Source organism: Aotus nancymaae, unplaced genomic scaffold, assembly GCF_030222135.1.
Source record: "Aotus nancymaae isolate 86718 unplaced genomic scaffold, 86718_ANA_hifiasm-v0.15.2.pri h1tg000040l, whole genome shotgun sequence".
Lineage (NCBI taxonomy): Eukaryota > Metazoa > Chordata > Mammalia > Primates > Aotidae > Aotus > Aotus nancymaae.
In genome coordinates this window covers 80,887,418-80,906,203 of record NW_026988454.1, presented here as the reverse complement: position 1 = coordinate 80,906,203, position 18,786 = coordinate 80,887,418, and the positions used below count along the sequence as shown (strand labels likewise).

The following is an 18,786-nucleotide window of genomic DNA, read 5'->3' as shown; positions in this document are numbered from 1 at the left end:
GAACTACAAACCACTGCTCAAGGAAATCATAGAGGACACAAACAGATGGAAAAACATTCCATGCTCATTGGTAGGAAGAATCAATGTTGTGAAAATAGCATACTTCCCAAAGTAGTTTATAGATTCAGTGCTATCCCCATCAAGCTACCTATGATCCTCTTCACAGAACTGGAAAAACCACCTTAAACTTCATATGGAACCAAAAGAGAGCCCACTAGCCAAGTCAATTCTAAGCAAAAAGAACAAAGCTGGAGGCATCACACTACCAGACTTCAAACTATACTACAAGGCTACAGTAATCAAAACAGCATGGTACTGGTACCAAAACAGAGATATAGACCAATGGAAGAGAACAGAGGCCTTGGAGGCAGTGCCACATATCTAAAACCATCTGATTTTTACAAACATGACAAAAACACGAAATGGGGAAATGATTCCCTGTTTAATAAATGGTGTTGGGAAAACTGGCTAGCCATGCGTGGAAAGCAGAAACTGAACCCCTTCCTTACACCTTACACTAAAATTAACTCCAGATGGATTAAACACTTAAGCATAAGACCTAATACCATAAAAATCCTTGAAGAAAACCTAGGGAAAACCATTCAGGACATTGGCATATGCAAGGACTTCATGACTGAAACACCAGAAGCATTGGCAACAAAAGCCAAAAGAGACAGATGGGACCTAATCAAACTCCAGAGTTCTGCACAGCAAAAGAAACAATAATTGGAGTGAATCAGCAACTGACAGAATGGGAAAAAATTTTTGCGATCTACCCATCTGACAAATTGGTATCCGGAATCTACAGAGAACTAAAACAGATTTATAAGAAAAAAACAAGTAAACCCATTCAAAAGTGGGCAAAGGATATGAATCGACAGTTTTCAAAAGAAGACATATATGAGGCCAACAAACATGAAACAATGCTCATAATCACTGGTCATTAGAGAATGCAAATCAAAACTACATTGAGATACCATTTCACCCAGTTAGAGTGGCAATCATTAAAAAATGTAGACAACAGATGCTGGAGAGGATGTGGAGAAATAGGAACACTTTTATACTCTTGGTGGGAGTGTAAATTAGTTCAACCATTGTGGAAGACAATGTGGTGATTCTTCAAGGACCTAGAAATAGAAATTCCTTTTGACCTAGCAATCCCATTACTGGGTATATATCCAAAGGATTATAAATCATTCTAATATAAAGACATATGCACACGTATGTGCATTGCAGCACTGTTTACAATAGCCAAGACTTGGAACCAACCAAAATGTTCATCGATGATAGACTGGACAAGGAAAATGTGGCACATATACACCATGGAAAGCAATGCAGCCATAAAAACGATGAGTTTGTATCCTTTGTAGGGACATGGATGAATCTCGAAACCACCATTCTCAGCAAACTGACTCAAGAACAGAAAATCAAACACTGCATGTTCTTACTCATAGGCGGGTGTTGAACAATGAGAACATATGGACACAGGGAGGGGAGCATTACACTCTGGGGTCTGTTGGAGGGGACTAGGGGAGGGACAGTGGGGGGTAGGAATTTGGGGAGGGATAACATGGGGAGAAATGCCAGATATAGGTGATGGGGATGGAGGCAGCAAACCATATTGCCATATGTGTAACTATGCAACAATCCTGCATGTTCTTCACAGGTACCCCAGAACCTAAAGTGCAATTATATATATATATACACACACACACACACACACAAAACAAAACATTTTCAGTTATATAAAAAGGTGAAATTATAGTATAATACATACCCATATACCTACTATTAGATTCAAAATTTATTAGTATTTTTCCGTTTTCATTTAATTTCTAATCCACATAAAATCTCTACCTGTTAGTTTGTTTTAATGTATCTCTTCACACTTTTCCTCAAAAAATAGAGAATAAAATACATAGGGAGATAAAATTTTGGCTATTTGAAGTTTCTACTTGCTCTGAAAAGGAAAAGGAGCTTTATTACACTTATTCTCAGAAAAAGTTTTAATAAAGTATCCAAGCCTTATAATGTTCTCAACTTAATAGTGTTTGGCACTATACAAGATTTAAATGATAATGGCTCCAGAAACTTATTGTAATGGCTTTAGGGACAAAGCAACTCATAGATGTCCCACAGAATCTGTATTTTTTCTACTTTTATTTCTTTCATATTAATTTCATGTAACATTTATTATGCACTTAGTCCATGCTAAGTAATTTTTAAATTAACAAGTATATATTAACTTGTTAATTCAATATAATTTAATTCTTACAACAAATCTAAGAAGTATTATTATTATTCCCCCTTTATAGTTAAAGAGGAAGTATAAACTCACATACAGGAGAAAAAAATGACAGGAAGTTGGTGTCTTTGAAAGGGAATGTACTTCTTTATCTACTCTTAAGTAAGTCCTTAACAATAATCTAGGTTCAGTATGGGCACTCTTGTTACTGACACTTGTTGAAAAAGGCTAGAAATAAAAAGAAATGTAACAAGATATGTTATCTGAGGTTGAAATAGATTCTTGTGGATGGAGATAGGGGATACTCCTCTGTAGTCCTAAACTATTTACATAAACTGATTCACACAGGGGCTGTATTACTTCTGGGGAACTCCACCAATCAATAATGGTTCATACACAAATTTGGGCAAATCAAGGGATACAAATGGAAATTAGATTGTAGAGATCATGACCAAGAAGCCAAGAAAGAATTCATTAGAAGAGAAGATGATGTCTGCCAGGTTGGGCAATGTTTAACGACAATGCTCATATCTTGAAGAGGTTCCAGCAACAATGTAGATAGAGATCAAACCTTGGTTTGTGTATCCTAGGAGAAGGTGGCCATGTTACTAATTGCTGACACACTGGATTCAAACAAGCTTGTGGTATACTTTCAGTATAATATAGAATGAATGGTCTCTACATGTTGCAAAAACATCAGTGCCATCTCTTGTGAGAAGTGTTTTTCTGGTTACACTCACAATAGAATGATTACCAAGTTTGGGAGAAAATCTCCATGTTAGAGTGAGCCTCTGATGGAGTGTTGAGGCTTGAGGCTGTAGGTTCTAGGTCTGGCTATTTGTAGTGGCTAGCAATAAATCAGGATTGACTCATGGGCCAGTGAAACCATGGCAGGCCAGGTCTCGCTAATGCTGGCCTCCATTACAAATGTCCCAGCACTGTCTGAGTAGCTAGGTTAAACATTGAAAGCTCATTGAGCCAGTGCCCTTATACAAAGACTGGAATGTAACAAAAATCCCACCCGGAGTTTTGTCTAGGCCTTTCCTCGGCTTTAAAGTGTGACAGAATAACAAAGGATTTCTTAACAGGACCCATTTAGGATTAAACAAGTTTCATTGGTGATCTGAAGAAAACTCCCCAGGACTCCACAAACAAGTTTATTGGAGGTCTGAAGGAACTGCCCAAACCTCCATGATTTAGCAGGAGACAAGATAAGGGTAATCAACCCAGTACCTGGACCTATTTAGATTAAGTAAATTTACTGAGGCTTGAGAGGAAGGTTTTCAGGACTCAGGCCTTTGTTGTAGATTAAAATAAGTTAATCACTTATGTCTTTAGATGAATGCATACTTACATGTAGACATATAGCTTAAAAGGTTATATAAGCTCTGGAAAACTTTGTAATTTGAGTTGGTCTGATGATAATTTCCAAGTCTTCTCCCTGTAACCAGTTACAGAAATAAACACTCTCTTCTTCCCCATTTCATCTGCATCTCTTTTTTGGACTACAGGAATAGCAGCCCGACCCTCAGTTTGGTCCAGGAACAAAAGCACTCCTGATTCCTCTCAGAAATTCTTGAGGAGAAGGGACTTCCTGTACTTAAGGATATGAGGACATGCAAATTTGTAATTCTTTCTATACTTTCATGTAGAAGTTTACAATCTCACTGGGAGATAGACAAATTATATGTTCTATTTGATTGAGAGGGTATCTGTAACATTATGAAATACGTTGCTTATCTAAGAACACATCCCTCTGGTGGCCAAGACCCTTTAAGGCTCTGGAGTAATAGGGAAGCAGGAATGTTTGGCTGTTAGAATTTAAGAGAAGGTATTGTTTATCTCATGACTGTGTATACAATGGGGGTCAGGCAGTGCCCCAGCGCAAGCCTGAATCAGATGACATCTTCACAAAGATTTTATTGAACCAATATGATAATGTCTTTGAGTTGTTTCCCAAATAAATCCCCTCCCATTTTCTTAGACATATAACAAGTTTTCTTTTATTTGCAGGGGCTTGGTCTTATCTTTTATGCTCTAAATATGTTATTGTGAAACTCCACCATGCTCCATGCTATACTTAAAACATCCTAAATTACCTAAATTTTATATATTAGAGAGAGGACAGACTTCATCTTTTCAAATCTACATGATCATTCACAAGGAAAGGCCTGTAACTAGTGCCAGCAAGGACACCTTCACACTCTGGCAGATGGATTCTAAACTAATTAGTTGGGAATGAAAAAAATCCATAGGAAATACACTAGCAAATATGGGCTATTCAAGGTTACCCTGCCTGGAAGAGATAAAGTTAGATACTTGGCAGAGAAAGGGAGAGGGGTGGGAGCAGATGAGAGGTTCACTTGGATTATGTTTTGATATTAGTCCACCTTATCATTAACATCAGGCCTCTGCAAGAAGAAATTGCTAATATGTCACATATGCTACATTTAAGTTTTAAATTGATTTTAAAAGACTGATTTATATATGAGCACAGTGCAGGCAACATGAGGCAGAATTTGATTATAAACTGAATAGAATTAATATTCTGTAGGAAATAGTTTGTTGAAGGTCCCTGCAGGTTCATGAGAGTATTTCTATTTTTTTTGAAGATCACTTGAAAATAAAAAATAAGATTATGACAAGCTTAATCAGTTTTGAACACTTTAATTCCATAACATTAATGTGAGACTTGGTGGTGGCTTTGTGATGTGTTGACTAGGTTCAATGACATTTGCCAGTATTTCTTTTCCTGTGTATTTCTGGTTAAGGTAAGCCACAAGAGAGATTTTTGTGCAAGATTGGTAGGGTGGAAGTGAAGCAGTAACCATTTTATAGCTCATACACATTGCTGCTTATTTGCTGGTTTACACTGTTGATGTGAGGGAGCAATGGGCTTGCAACTGCTCTGCCTTTCCCAGATCTTTGAGTTTCTCTGACTTTTGGGCCAAGTGTGTTTAGCCTTGTGATCAAGAGCCCTAGCTTCTGTAGGACACCTATGCTACCAGCAACAGAGGTAGCAAGAAGAGACATGGGTTTCAGCCTGTCCTTGTAGGGGACCCACTTATGCTTGAGTTCCAGTTCATTCTTGCTCACCCTACTGTATGTTTATCTTCCTTTCCTGACTACTTACCCTGTAGACCTCAAGGATCAGCATCAGATTTGGAGATACCAGCCTTATGTAGACTGCTTAGCCAAATCCCACAATGCCCTTATCAAATCCCTTCAAATAAATGGTTCTAAACTGAGGGTGATTTTGATGCCCAGGGTGCATTTGACAATTCTGGAGACATTTTTGATTATCATTATGGAGTGGGGAGATTAGGGAGAGCAGATGTGAGGGTTGCTACTGGCATCTAGTGGGCAGAGTCTAAGTATATGGCTAATACCCTACAGTGCACAGGACAGCAGCCCTCCCTGGAACATGAAGCTATCTGGTCCAAAATATTAATTTTGGAGGTTGAGAAACCTACAGGATTTTGGACGGTGTAATTTTTTTTATGGGGCTGTGGTTCTGTTTTCCTAATTAAACCCTGACTGATACTAATACTTTTAAATATAAACTTTAAAATATTTTACCAATTTTCTCCTTGTCAGCACAGTTACATTTTTATCAAAGACCAAAAAGATGAAAACTTTTAATGAACATCCACAGCTATCAATTTATAATGATATATTTGCAGATATAGAGCATGGTCAGATTGTAATCTTATTGAAACACAGTATATTGTAAAAGTCACAAAAGCTCTCTTCCAAAGTACTTTTTAAATTAATAGACTTTTTTTTTTTACAGCAATTTTAGGTTTATGGAAAAACTGAGGGGAAAATAAAGAGTTCCATATATCACTCCTTCCCACAGTTTCTCCTTTTGTTAACATTTTGTTCCTTCACACAGTTTCTCCTATTGTTAACATCTTTCATTAGTGTGGTACATTTGTTACAATTGAAAAATCAGTATTGATGTATTATTATGAATTAAAGTCCATAGTTTACATTAGGGTTCACTTGTTGTGCTTGTATAAGTTTGCTCAGGTTGCCATAAAAAAATACCATAGATTGGATGGTTTAGCTACCAGAATTTTATTTGCTTACAGTTCTAACAGCATGAAGTGCCAGATTAAGGTCCAGCAGGATCATTTTCTGGTGGAGGAAAGGTTGTCTCTCTTCATAGCTTGTAGACAGCAACCTTCTCTCTGTGTGCTCACACTGCCTTTCCTCTATACCTCAGCAGAGAGAGAGAGAGGAGAGAGAGAGAGAGAGAGAGAGAAAGAGAGAAAGAGAGAAAGAGAGAGAGAGAGTGCTCTGATGTACCTTCCTGTAATGACAACAATCACCAATCCTATTATATCAAGTCCTACTCTTATGACCTATTACATTTTTAAAGGCCCTGTTTCCAAATACAGTCACAATGGGAAGTTAGGGCTTCAACCTAAATATTTTGGTAGGGACACAATTCAGTCCATAGAAATACTGTACAGTTCTACCAGTTTTGACAAATGACGTGTAGTTATTTTTACAGTATCATAGAGAATAGTTTCAATGTCCTAAAAATTCCCTATGTTTCACCTATTCATCTCTCCTCTCAAACCCCTAGAAACTACTAATCTTTTTACTGTCTCTATAGAGTTTTGCCTTTTCCAGAATGCCATTTTGTTGAAGTCATATAGTATGTAGCCTTTTCAGATTGACTTTTCAGTTAGCTATATGCATTTCAGGTTCCTTCATGTCTTTTTATGGCTTCATAGCTTATTTATTTCTGCTGTTCAATAATATTCCATTGTATGGATGTACCACAGTTTGCTTATTCAGTCAGCTATTGAGGGATATTGTGGTTACTTGTGATTTTTGGAAATTATATATAAAGTTGCTGTAAACATTTGTGTGCAGTTTTGTGAAGGTACATCTTCAATTTACCTGCATAAATACTTAGGACTACAATTGCTGGATTGTATGGTAAACCTATGTTTATCTTTGTAACAAAATGTCAAACTGTCTTTCAAAGTAGCTGTACCATTTTACATTCCTACCAGCAATGGATTTCCTATTTCTCTATGTTCTTACCAGCATTTGGCAATGTGTGTGTTTTGGATTTCAACTATTCTTTTTTTAATATTTCTTTTTACATTTATTTTGTATTATTACTATTTTTTTTAGAGACAAACTTTTGCTCTGTCACCCAGGCTGAAGTGCAGTGGTGTGATCAGAGCTCACTGCAACCTTGCTTAAGCAATCCTCCTGCCTCAGCTTTCCAAGTGGGTAGGACTACAAGTGTGTGCCAACACAACTGGGTAATTAATTTTTTTTTCTAGCTATGGGGTCTTATTATGTTGCTCAGGCTAGTTTAAAAATCCTGGCCTTAAGTAATCCTCCTGACTTGGCTCTGGGATTACAGATGTGAGCCACAATACTCAGCCTTGATTTTAACCATTCTATTAAGTCTATAGTGGTATCTTATTTATTTATTTATTTTGGTGAATAGATAAGCTTTATTTGAATGCCTGCATAAAAATAAGCTGATGTCAAACAGGAAGAGGTTTTGCAAAGGCTTAACATTTATTAAACAATATAACTTGGTGCTTTCTTTTAGTCTGTTTCTGAACTCAGTTGACTGACATATCATTATTAGTAGTCTGCCTTCACTAAAATCCCAGGAAGTGGGCAAGGCTTTGGTAGCAGGAGATGCCAACATTCATTACATGATGCCCATCCAATGTGAGACTCTGAACAGTTTACCTGTGATATGTAAATACTCTGGAGTGTCTACAAGAATAAGGCCAAGCCTGATGAGGGTCTAACTGGACCTAGCATCTTCTCAGGGCCCAGAAACAGTCCAATTGAGCAGGAATTCAAGACAGAGCTCCAGATAGAGCAAAGGAAAGGAAACAATTGACAAGGCAAAATCAACAGACAGGCAGACTTGAAATCTGGACCAAAGGGCTGGGGAAGTGACATAGGAGTGGAGAGGGAAGTTTGGAAATACTGTACCTCTGGTACTACACATTTCTTCTTGTAAAACTATAGTATAATATCACAACCATGATATTACCATTGATACAATTAACCCATCATATTCAGATTTCACTAGTTTTTCTTGTATTCATGTGTGCATGTGTATTTAGTTTTACACAAGAGATTTTGTTTCTTATTCCCTCAAAGTTCCAAGTATTCATTCACCACCTTCTTCTACAACAGATTTTTAGGGCTCATCAAAAAGCACTTGAAAATTCATTAGACAGGACCTATATTTAGAAACGTAAATCAGCCTGCCTATCCTCCTGGAGATAGAAGGTGCCTGATTTCATAGTCAGAGCTTTGACTTCCCATCCTTGATGAGGCTGATGAAATGTCTTCCATTTATTTCTGAAGAATCAATCCTATTAATAGCATGATTTCCAACAAATATGTCAGGTTTTCTGTAAGTCACTTTACTTAAGACATGGCCTTTGAATTTGGAGAGAAGTTTGAATTCTGTTTCTGCCATTTCCTAGTAGTGAAATTTGGGCACATCATAAATGTTTGAGAAAGCCTGGCAGGTGTCAGATCAAGTGTTTGGATTGTAACTGAAAGCTGATATTGAATTATTTTAATTGGGGGAATGATACAAACAGATTTGCATTTTAGAGAGATCTAGCACAGCTTATTATCATTTTTAGGTTATGCTTATTTGAGACTTTGAGACTCTCAGAAAGGCCATAATTTCTTTTTCTGTAAAATGCATGCATATAATAACATAAATTTAAATATAATTTTAGGAAGCTTCTGAAGACTATGGACTCTAGTCTGCAAACTGTGGGGTAGAGGAATTTTTTTCTTTTCCCATTTGATATGTGATGAGTACCTGAATGGATGGGAAGGAGGTGAAAGACTTGAATATATTTATATGCTGAAGGGAGAGAGCCAGTAGAAGGAAGAGGTAGGAATGTAGTAAAAGGAGAAAGTTATGGAAATTATACCTTATCTCTTTCCTTATATCTAAGGAGGTAGGAAGGATTCAATCTCATCTAGAACAAAGGCAATCAGATTATCTCTGGCCTGTAGGAGGAAACCTTCTAGTAAATTAAGAAGGAAAATGGGTGTGGGAATAAATGACAATGGGAGATGGAAGGAATACTTATGGAATTTCCTTTTTTTCTGTGTAGGAAGTGGACTGATTGCCTATGAATGAAGGGAATGAAGGTTTGGTAAAAGTAGGGAAGTTTTGAATTAGCTCCCGAGAAAAGTATGGAAAGTTGCTGAAAGATGGTGGGAGATTCGTGAAGAGATTGTGGAGCTGGAGCACTCCTCAGCGAAGTGTAATTTTTCTCTGGGACCTCTCAACATGATGCTAAAAGGCAAGAAAGTTTATGGCATTTTGCAGAGAGAACACAGTGGAAGCATCATTTTCTTTTTCTATAAAACAGAGAGAGAGTGATGATTTTTTTGATTGATTGATAGTTTCAATATGTGCTCAGGGCCTCATGCCTATAATCTCAGTACTTTGGATGGCTGAGGTGGGAGGATTGCTTGAGGCCAGGAGTTCAAGACCAGCCTGGGCAACAGGGAGATCCTGTCTCTACAAAGAAATTTGTAAACCCAAAACAAAAAAACCCAATTTGAATATACATTCAAATACACATTGGTTTTGTTGTCACCTCACCCACATTGCTATCAGCAAAAGGTCCAGTCTGACCCTTGGGTCCCTATATGATCCTATGGAAGAATGACATAGCAGAGTAGCAACTTCCTTTTCTTCTCACCTCTCTTTGGTGTTGATCACAGAGGAATCAGGGAATTTCTGGGCTACTGAGTCCTACTGTTCTAGACCCCAAATTTAAAGGCATGGCTTATTTCAGAACATACTAGACAAATTCTCTTTTGCCTTATGAAATAGCTTTTTTTTTCTTCTGGTGGATCTAAGATTCCATTAGAAAAAGTGAGGAGAAAATAAGTAGAAATTAGATGCATTTGTAAGTACATATAATTCATCACTGTCAAGGTGGACAGTGCTGTGTAAGCACACTTAAACTCCTTTAACTATCAATTATGTTGAACACCTTTTCATATGCCTGTTTGTCAGTTGTATATCTTCTTTTGAGAAATGTCTCTTCAAATATTTTTCCCATCTTTTGATCAGATTATTTGATTTTTTTTCTTAAAGAGTTGATTGAGCTCCTTATATATTCTGGTTATTAATCCCTTGTCAGATGGGCAGTTTGCAAATATTTTCTCCCATAAAATGAAAATATGATCAATATTCTTTTGGTAATAATAACTTTTTATTTCCTTTATTCTTTCTTTTCCATTTTGTAGTGGATGCTGTAAGGATTGTGAACTATGTTCCATTACAAATGCTCTGGACACAGTTATTTGGTAAAATAAACATTTACATAGCTGATAAAGCACATGTTTGTCCCCATCTGGATTGAGAAGTAATTGGAGGGAAATCAAACTTGATATTCAAAAGTGCTACTCCTCTGAGTCTCCCAATATTATAAGGTTGAACTTCACCAGCTTATCAACCTACAGGAAGTGGATTGTGCTCTGTCTATGGTATGGAAAGCTTGTAGCTAAAGTCCAGGTGTATTCTCTTCCCTGGTCATATCTGTTTTCAAATTTTTCTCATTGGGCTGGATAGAAAGTCTATAGAAAGTTAATCCCTTGGACATCTATGTTACAAGAACCTCTTTTTAAAAATTATACTTTAAGTTCTGGGGTACATGTGCAGAACGTGCAGGTTTGTTACATAAATATACATGTGCCGTAGTGGTTTGCTGCATCCATCCCCCCATCATCTATATTAGGTATTTCTCCTAATATTAGCCCTCCCCAATCCTCCCACGCTTTGCTATCCCTCCCCTAACCCCCTACATCCCAACAGGCCCCAGTGTGTGATGTTCCTCTCCCTGTGTCCATGTGTTCTCAATGTTCAACACCCACTTATGAGTGAGAACATGCAGTGTTTAGTTTTCTGTTCTTGTGTCAGTTTGCTGAGAATGATGGTTTTCAGCTACATCCATGTCCTTTTGTTATCCAGTCTATCTTTGATAGACATTTGGGTTGGTTCCAATTCTTTGCTATTGTGAAAAGTGCTACAATAAACATACATGTGCATGTGTCTTTATAGTTGAATGTTTTATAATCCTTTGGGTATATACTCAGTAATGGGATTGCCGGATCAAATGGTATTTCTGGTTCCAGATCCTTGAGGAATCACCACACTGTCTTCCACAATGGTTGAACTAATTTATACTCCCACCAACAGTATAAAAGCATTCCTATTTCTCCACATCCTCTCCAGGATTTGTTGTCTTCTGATTTTTTTAATGGTTGCCATTAACTGGTGTGAGATGGTATCTCAATGTGGTTTTGATTTGCATTTCTCTAATGACCAGTGATGATGATCTTTTATATATATATATATGTTTGTTGGATGCATAAATGTCTTCTTATGAGAAGTGTCTGTTCATATCCTTCACTCACTTTTTGATGTTTTTTTTTTCTCGTAAATTTGTTTAAGCTCTTTGTCGATTTTGGTTATTAGCCCTTTGTCAGATTGGTAGATTGCAAAATTTTTTTCCCGTTCTCTTGGTTGCTGATAACCTCTGTTTTTTTAAGTTTCTTTTTTTCTCATTTTAAAAAATTTTCATGGGCTTTGTGGGGAACAGGTGGTGTTTGTTACATGAATAATTCCTTTAACGGTGATTTCTGAGATTTTGGTGCACCCGTCATCTGAGCAGTATACACAGTACCCAATTGGTTGTCTTTTATATCTCAACCCCTTACCATCCTTTCCCCTGAGTCCCCAAGGTCCATGGTATCATTCTTATGCCTTTCAATCCTCATAGCTTAGCTCCCACTTATGAGTGAGAACATATATTTGGTTTTCCATACCTTAGTTACTTCCAATTCCATCCAGGTTGCTGCAATTGCCATTATTTCATTCATTTTTATGGTGAGTAGTATTCCATGGCATGTATATACCACAGTTTCTTTATCTACTTGCTTGATGGGCATTTGGGCTGGTTCCATATTTTTGCAGTTGTGAAATTCTGCTGCTATAAACATGTGTATGCAAGTATCTTTTTTGTATGATAACTTCTTTTTCTCTGGGTGGATACCCAGTAGTGGGATTGCTGGATCAAATGGTAGTTGTACTTTTAGTTCTTTAAGGAATTGCCACATTGTTTTCCATAGTGATTGTACAGGTTTACATTCCCGCCAGCATGGTAAAGTGTTCCCTTTTCACTATATCCCCACGAACATCTATTATTTTTTGATTATGGACATTTTTATGGGAGTAAGGTGGTATCACATTGTAGTTTTGATTTACATTTCCCTGATCATTACTGATGTTTAGCATTTTTCATATGTTTTTGGCCATTTGTGTGTCTTCTTTTGAGAATTGTCCATTTATGTCCTTAGCCCACTTTTTGATGGGATTTTTTTTTCTTTTTTGTGTGTGAATTCCCTGTATTATAGATTCTAGATATTAGTCCTTTGTTAGATGTAGGAATTGTGAAGATTTTCTCCCACTTTGTGTGTTGTCTGTTTACTCTGTTGATTTTTTCTTTTGCTGTATGGAAGCTTTTTAGTTTAATTAAGTCTCATCTATTTATCTTGGTTTTTGTTCCATTCGCTTTTGGGTTCTTGGTCATGAAGTCTTTGACTAAGCCGATGTGTAGAAGGATTTTTTTCCAATGTTATCTTCTAGAGGTTTTATGGTTTCAGATCTTAGATTCAAGTCCTTGATTCATCTTGAGTTGATTTTTGTATAAGGTGAGAAATCACAATCCAGGTTCATTCTTCTACATGTGGCTTACCAATATCCCAGCACCATTTGTTGAATAGGGTGTGCTTTCCCCACTTTATGCTTTTGTTTGCTTTGTTGAAGATCAGTTGGCTGTAAGTATTTAGCTTATTTTCTGGGTTCTCCATTCTCTGCAATTGGTCTATGTATCTATTTTTATAAGAGTACCATGCTGTGTTAGTGACTATGGCTTTATAGTATAGTTTGAAGTTGAGTAATGTGATGCCTCCAGATTTGTTCTTTTTGTTTAGTCTTGCTTTGGCTATGCAGGCTCTTTTTTGGTTCCATGTAAATTTTAATATTTTTTTTTCTAGTGAAACAAATCCCCTATATTGCTAGCCCTTCCCTCTGGGCATTCCCTGCAGCATTTGGTATCTGGAACTTGAGTTAGATTTCAGTCTTTTTCACTACCTCAACAATACTATGCTTGTTAGTGGTGGTAGTTTTCTATACAATGTGTAGCAACCTCAATTTTTGGCTTCCCAGAAGAAAGAATTTCACAGAGGAGCTTAAGGCAAAGGAGAGATGGATTCAAGTTTCAAAGCAGGAGAGAAAGTTTATTAAAGAGCTTTAAAGCTGTATTCCTAGCTATTTTAGCTTCTTTGTAGCAATTGTGAATGGGAGTTCACTCATGATTTGACTCTCTGTTTGTCTATTATTTGTGTATAGGAATACTTGTGGTTTTTGCACATTGATTTTGTATCCTGAGACTTTGCTGAAGTTGCTTATTAGCTTAAGGAGAATTTGGGCTGAGACAATGCGGTTTTCTGAATATGCAATCATGTTATCTGCAAACAGAGACAACTTGACTTCCTTTCTTCCTATTTGAATACCCTTTATTTCTTTCTCTTGCCTGATTGTTCTTGCCAGAACTTCCAGTACTATGTGGAATAGGAATGGTGAGTGAGGGTATCCTTGTCTTGTGAGTTTCTTCAAAGGGAGTGCTTCTAGCCTTTTCCCATTCTGTGTTATTGGCTGTAGGCTTGTCATAACTAACTCTTATTATTTTGAGATAAGTTCCATCAATACCTAGTTTATTGAGAGGTTTTAGCATGAAGGAGTGTTGAATTTTGTTGAAGGCCTTTTCTCCATGTATTGAGTTAATCATGTGGTTTTTGCCATTATTTCTATTTATGTAGTGGATTATGTTTATTGATTTGTGTGTGTTTAACCAGCCTTGCATCCCAGGGATTACGCTCACTTCATCATGGTGGATAAGCATTTTGATATGCTGCTGGATTTGGTTTGCCAGTATTTTATTGAGGATTTTTGCATTGATGTTCATCAGGGATATTGGCCTGAGATTTTCTTTTTTTGTTTTATCTGCTGGGTTTTTGTAGCAGGATGATGCTGGGTTCATAAAATATGTTAGGGAGTTGTTCCTCTTTTTCTATTGTTTGGGATAGTTTTAGAAGGAATATGAGGGATCACTTCAAGGAGAACTACAAATCACTGCTCAGGGAAATAAGAAAGGACACAAATGAAAAAACATTCTATTCTTATGCATAGGAAGAATCAATATTATGAAAATAGCCATGCTCCCCAAAGTAATTTATGGATTCAATGCTATCCTTATCAAGCTACTATTGGCTTTCTTCACAGAATTAGAAAAATCTCCTTTAAATTTCATATGGAATCAAAAAAGAGCCCATATAGCCAAGACAATCCTAAGCAAAAAGAACAAAGCTGGAAGACATAGCTGCAGGTGGCTGTGCTGGTGATGTTTAAGATGTTGACCAAGAATTTCTAAGTCAGTGACAAGGACTGGATTTGCCCTGACAAAAATGTGGAAATGTAAACTTTGCTAGAAGAAACAGTTGTAATTGATGTGATCGGGAGAAAACAACTGAGGCCACGATGATGAAAGCTGGGGACACTGAAATAGGAAAGACACTTGCAGAAAAGGGCCTAGGCCTATTTAGTGCTAATGACTGGAAGTGTAAAATTTGCATCAATATGAATTGGGCCAGAATATCAGAGTGTAATATGTGTAATACTCCAAAGTATACTGAATTAGAAGAAAGAACAGGATATGGTGGCAGTTTTAGTGAAAGAGGAAACGTTGAATATATAGAAAGAGAAGAATCTGATGGTGAATATGATGAATTTGGATGTAAAAGAAAAGTAAAGAGGGAAAGCAGTTGGTCTTGCATCTATATTAAAGGAAGTTGAAGATAAAGAATCAGAGGAAGAAGAGGATGAGGATGAAGATATTTCTAAATATAAATTAGATGAGGGTGAAGATGAAGAATCTAAAACACGAAGTCACTCAGAGTCTCTATCTTCACATTCATGATCTTCATCACGCTCATCCTCCCCCTCAAGTTCAAGGTCTAGGTCCAAGTCTCATTCAAGAAGTACTTCCAGTTCCCAGTCAAGATCTCATTTCAGTTCCAGAGAACGTTCTAGATCTTGTGGATCAAAATAAAGATCCAGCTCCAGGTCCCACCGGGGCTCTTCTTTCCCATGAAAAAGATCTTATTCAAGTTCATCATCCTCCTGGGAGGAACAGAAAGAGAAGTCATTCTAGATCTTCTTCATATGGTGATTGCAAAAAAAGACGAACAAGATCACAGTCACCCAAAGCCAGGTGATTGGTGAAAACACTAAATCCTGAGCCCAGGGCCAACCCCTACGAACACCACTACTTTACCCAGATACCACAGGTCATCTTCTGGATTATCCCATTCTGGTTCCTGTTCAAGTTCAGGAAGGAAACAATGCATTAAAATTTACATCTTAAAAAAATCCAATACAGTGCATGAAGCATATTTTTAAAGAAGTTGGTGTCTTACTTGGTCAGAAGTGCTAAATCTGCTAGTAGAGGTGCATGCCTTTCATTGCTTTTCAAAACCATACAGCTGTGTTTATTTGTGAAGCTAAAAGTAAATAGCATTTTAAGCCATAATGTCCCAAAATAGATGCTCTTTCTTTCATTATTTACAGCCATTTAAAACAATTTCATCTATAACAAAGTACTTTTCTTCCTAATTTAAACCCATTTTTCTCATTTTCAAATACATCCTGTCCATTGGCTAAGACAGGAGTACCTAGACTTTCCTGAACTTTGGGCATGGACGCAAGGCTGGAAACTAGTTGGAAGCAACATATTTATGGAAAAGGAGTCAACCTGTTTATGCTGTTAACAGATGTCAAAGTGATTCTCACCAAAAAAAGGTAAACTATGTTGCAAAGCAGCCAACTGTAAATGAAATTCCCTATGCTAAGATTGCCTTAGAATCATTGAAATATTGAAATTCCCTATGCTAAGAGTACCTTAGAATCATTGTCTCTCTTTTATCCATCTTTACTTTTTGCTTCACCACATTTAATGCAAAAGAATCTTGTGACCTCTAGAAGGAGAGAAGTGGTATTTATTTTCCTTTCTGATACATAATTTGGGGAAAAAAGAAAGTTTAACAGTTTATCACTTCTCTGCTGATATGGTTGCTTAATAAAAACATTTCAAAATGTTTACCAATATTTTAAGAAGCTTTGTGTGATAGTCTTTAAAATCTAGTTATCAAATATAATAGGTAGAAAAGTTTAATCATAGTTAATGAGCAAATTGAAGTAAGCTTTTAAGATGTATTACTCTATTGGTGAAAGGCCAGTGGAGACATTGTGAATTTAAGTGAACATTTGCCTCAAGATGTTAACTATAAAAACACTGCATATAATTTTCTTCTGAATAACAAATTAATGCTTATCTCTGCATGATGTAAGCAAAAATCCTTATTTTCCTATTCATTTGAAATAAGTCATGGCTTAAAATGTTTTGGAGTTTATTTCTCAAAATCTAGTCACAGGAGCTTCATTTTGTTTTCTGGTTTAAAAGATAAAAAGATAGATGGCTGATTAAGAGCAGCTCAGGATTGCAGCTCCCAGTGAAATTGCAGAGGGTGAGTGGATGCCACATTTCCAGATGGATTTTTATTGCCCACAGACCAGGAGATTCCCAGGCAGATGAGCCCCATAGGTCACCAGCACGGCTGTTTTGGCCAGCAAGGTGGGTCTCCGCAAAAAATACACAGGTCCAGGCTCTGTTTTAGCTGGCGATAGGAGCTCCTGGGAGACAGAGTCACCCATTCAACTGATAAAAAGGAGACTGAAACAGGGAGACAGGCCAGGAGATTCCCGGGCAAAAAAGCACCACGGATCTCAGCGCAGCTGTTTCAGCTGGTGAAGTGGGTTGCTGCATGGGAAATCACATAGATCCTGGCGCCTTTTCAAAAGGTGACTGGAACACCTGGGAGACAGAGTTGCCCATTCAACTGAAAAAAAGAAAAGAGGTCTGAGGCAGGGAGCCAGGTGATCAGGCTCGGCTCGTCCCACCCCCACAAAAAAACAGCAATCTGAAACGCTCTGTATTGAGAGTTTCACAGCAAGCACAGCTGATCCTGGGACAATCTAGCTCTGTGGGGAGAGGTGTCTGCCATTACCAAGGCAGTCCACCACTACGGATGTGGTCCGCCATTGCTGAGGCAGCCTGCCACTGCTGAGGCAGCCCGTGATTACAGAGAGAGTCCGCCATTACAGAGGTGGGCCGCCATTGCCAAGGCAGTTCTAACTATACCCCTATAAGCAGGACTGCAGGAAAGTTCACATGGCAGCTGGGTGGAGCCCACAGCAGCTCAGCAACATCTCTGCTGGCAGACTGTGACTAGGCTGCCTCGTGGCTGGGCAGGGCAGCCCTGAAAAAAGGCAGCAGCACCACAGAAACTTATAAATAAAGCCCTAACTCCCTGGGACAGTGCACCTGGGAAAAAATAAAAAATAAAAAAGGCATTTATGAGTTCTGCTGCAGCAGTCTTAAACGTACCTGCCCAAGAGCTCTGAATGAACAATGGAGCTCACAGCTCAGCACTGGAGCTCCTATAATGGAAAGACTGTCTCCTCAAGCAGCTCTCTGACACCTGTATATCCAAAGAGTCACCTCATACAGGAGAGCTTAGATTTACATCTGGTGGGTATCCTTCTGGGACAAAGATAGCAGAAGAAGAAACTGGCAGCAACCCTTACTGTTCTGTAGCTGCTGCAGGTGATCCCCAGGCAAGCAGAGCCTGGAGTGGACCTTAGCAGTCCTACAGCAGAGAGACCTGACTGTTAGAAGGAAAAACAAGAAAGACAAAGAAATTACTTCATCATCAACAAACTGGATGTCCACTCAGAGACCCAATCTGAAAGTCAACAACTACAAATATGACAGGTGGATAAATTCACAAAGATGAGAAGAAACAAACACACAAAAATTGAATGCACCCAAAACCAGAATGCTTCTCCTCCTCCAAGGGATCATAACTCCTCACCAGCAAGGGAACAAGGCTGGATGGAGAATGAATGTGATGAATTGACAGAAACAGGCTTCAAAAGATGATTAATAAGAAACTTCCATAAGCTAAAAGAACATGTTTTAACCCAATGCAAAGAAACTAAGAACCTTGAAAAAAGATGTGATGAAATGCTAACGAGAATAAACAGCTTAGAGAGGAATATATGTGAATCGATGGAGCTGAAAAACACAACACAAGAACTTCTTGAAGCATATACAAGTTTCAGCAGACGAATTGACCAAGCAGAAGAAAGGATATCAGAGGTCGAAGATCAACTTAATGAAATAAAACGAGAAGGCAAGATTAGAGAAAACAGGGTAAAAGGGAATGAACAAAGTCTCCAAGAAATATGGGACTATGTGAAAAGATCTAATCTGCATTTGATAGGTGTATCTGAATGTGACGGAGAGAATGAATCCAAG

At 37.7% G+C, this 18,786-nt stretch overlaps 1 pseudogene; it reads left to right on the top strand.

Moving 5' to 3' along the window:
- Window positions 1–14,760: 14,760 nt before the first annotated feature.
- Window positions 14,761–15,774, top strand: LOC105728461 (zinc finger Ran-binding domain-containing protein 2-like; annotated as a pseudogene).
- The last annotated feature ends 3,012 nt before the right edge of the window (window positions 15,775–18,786 follow it).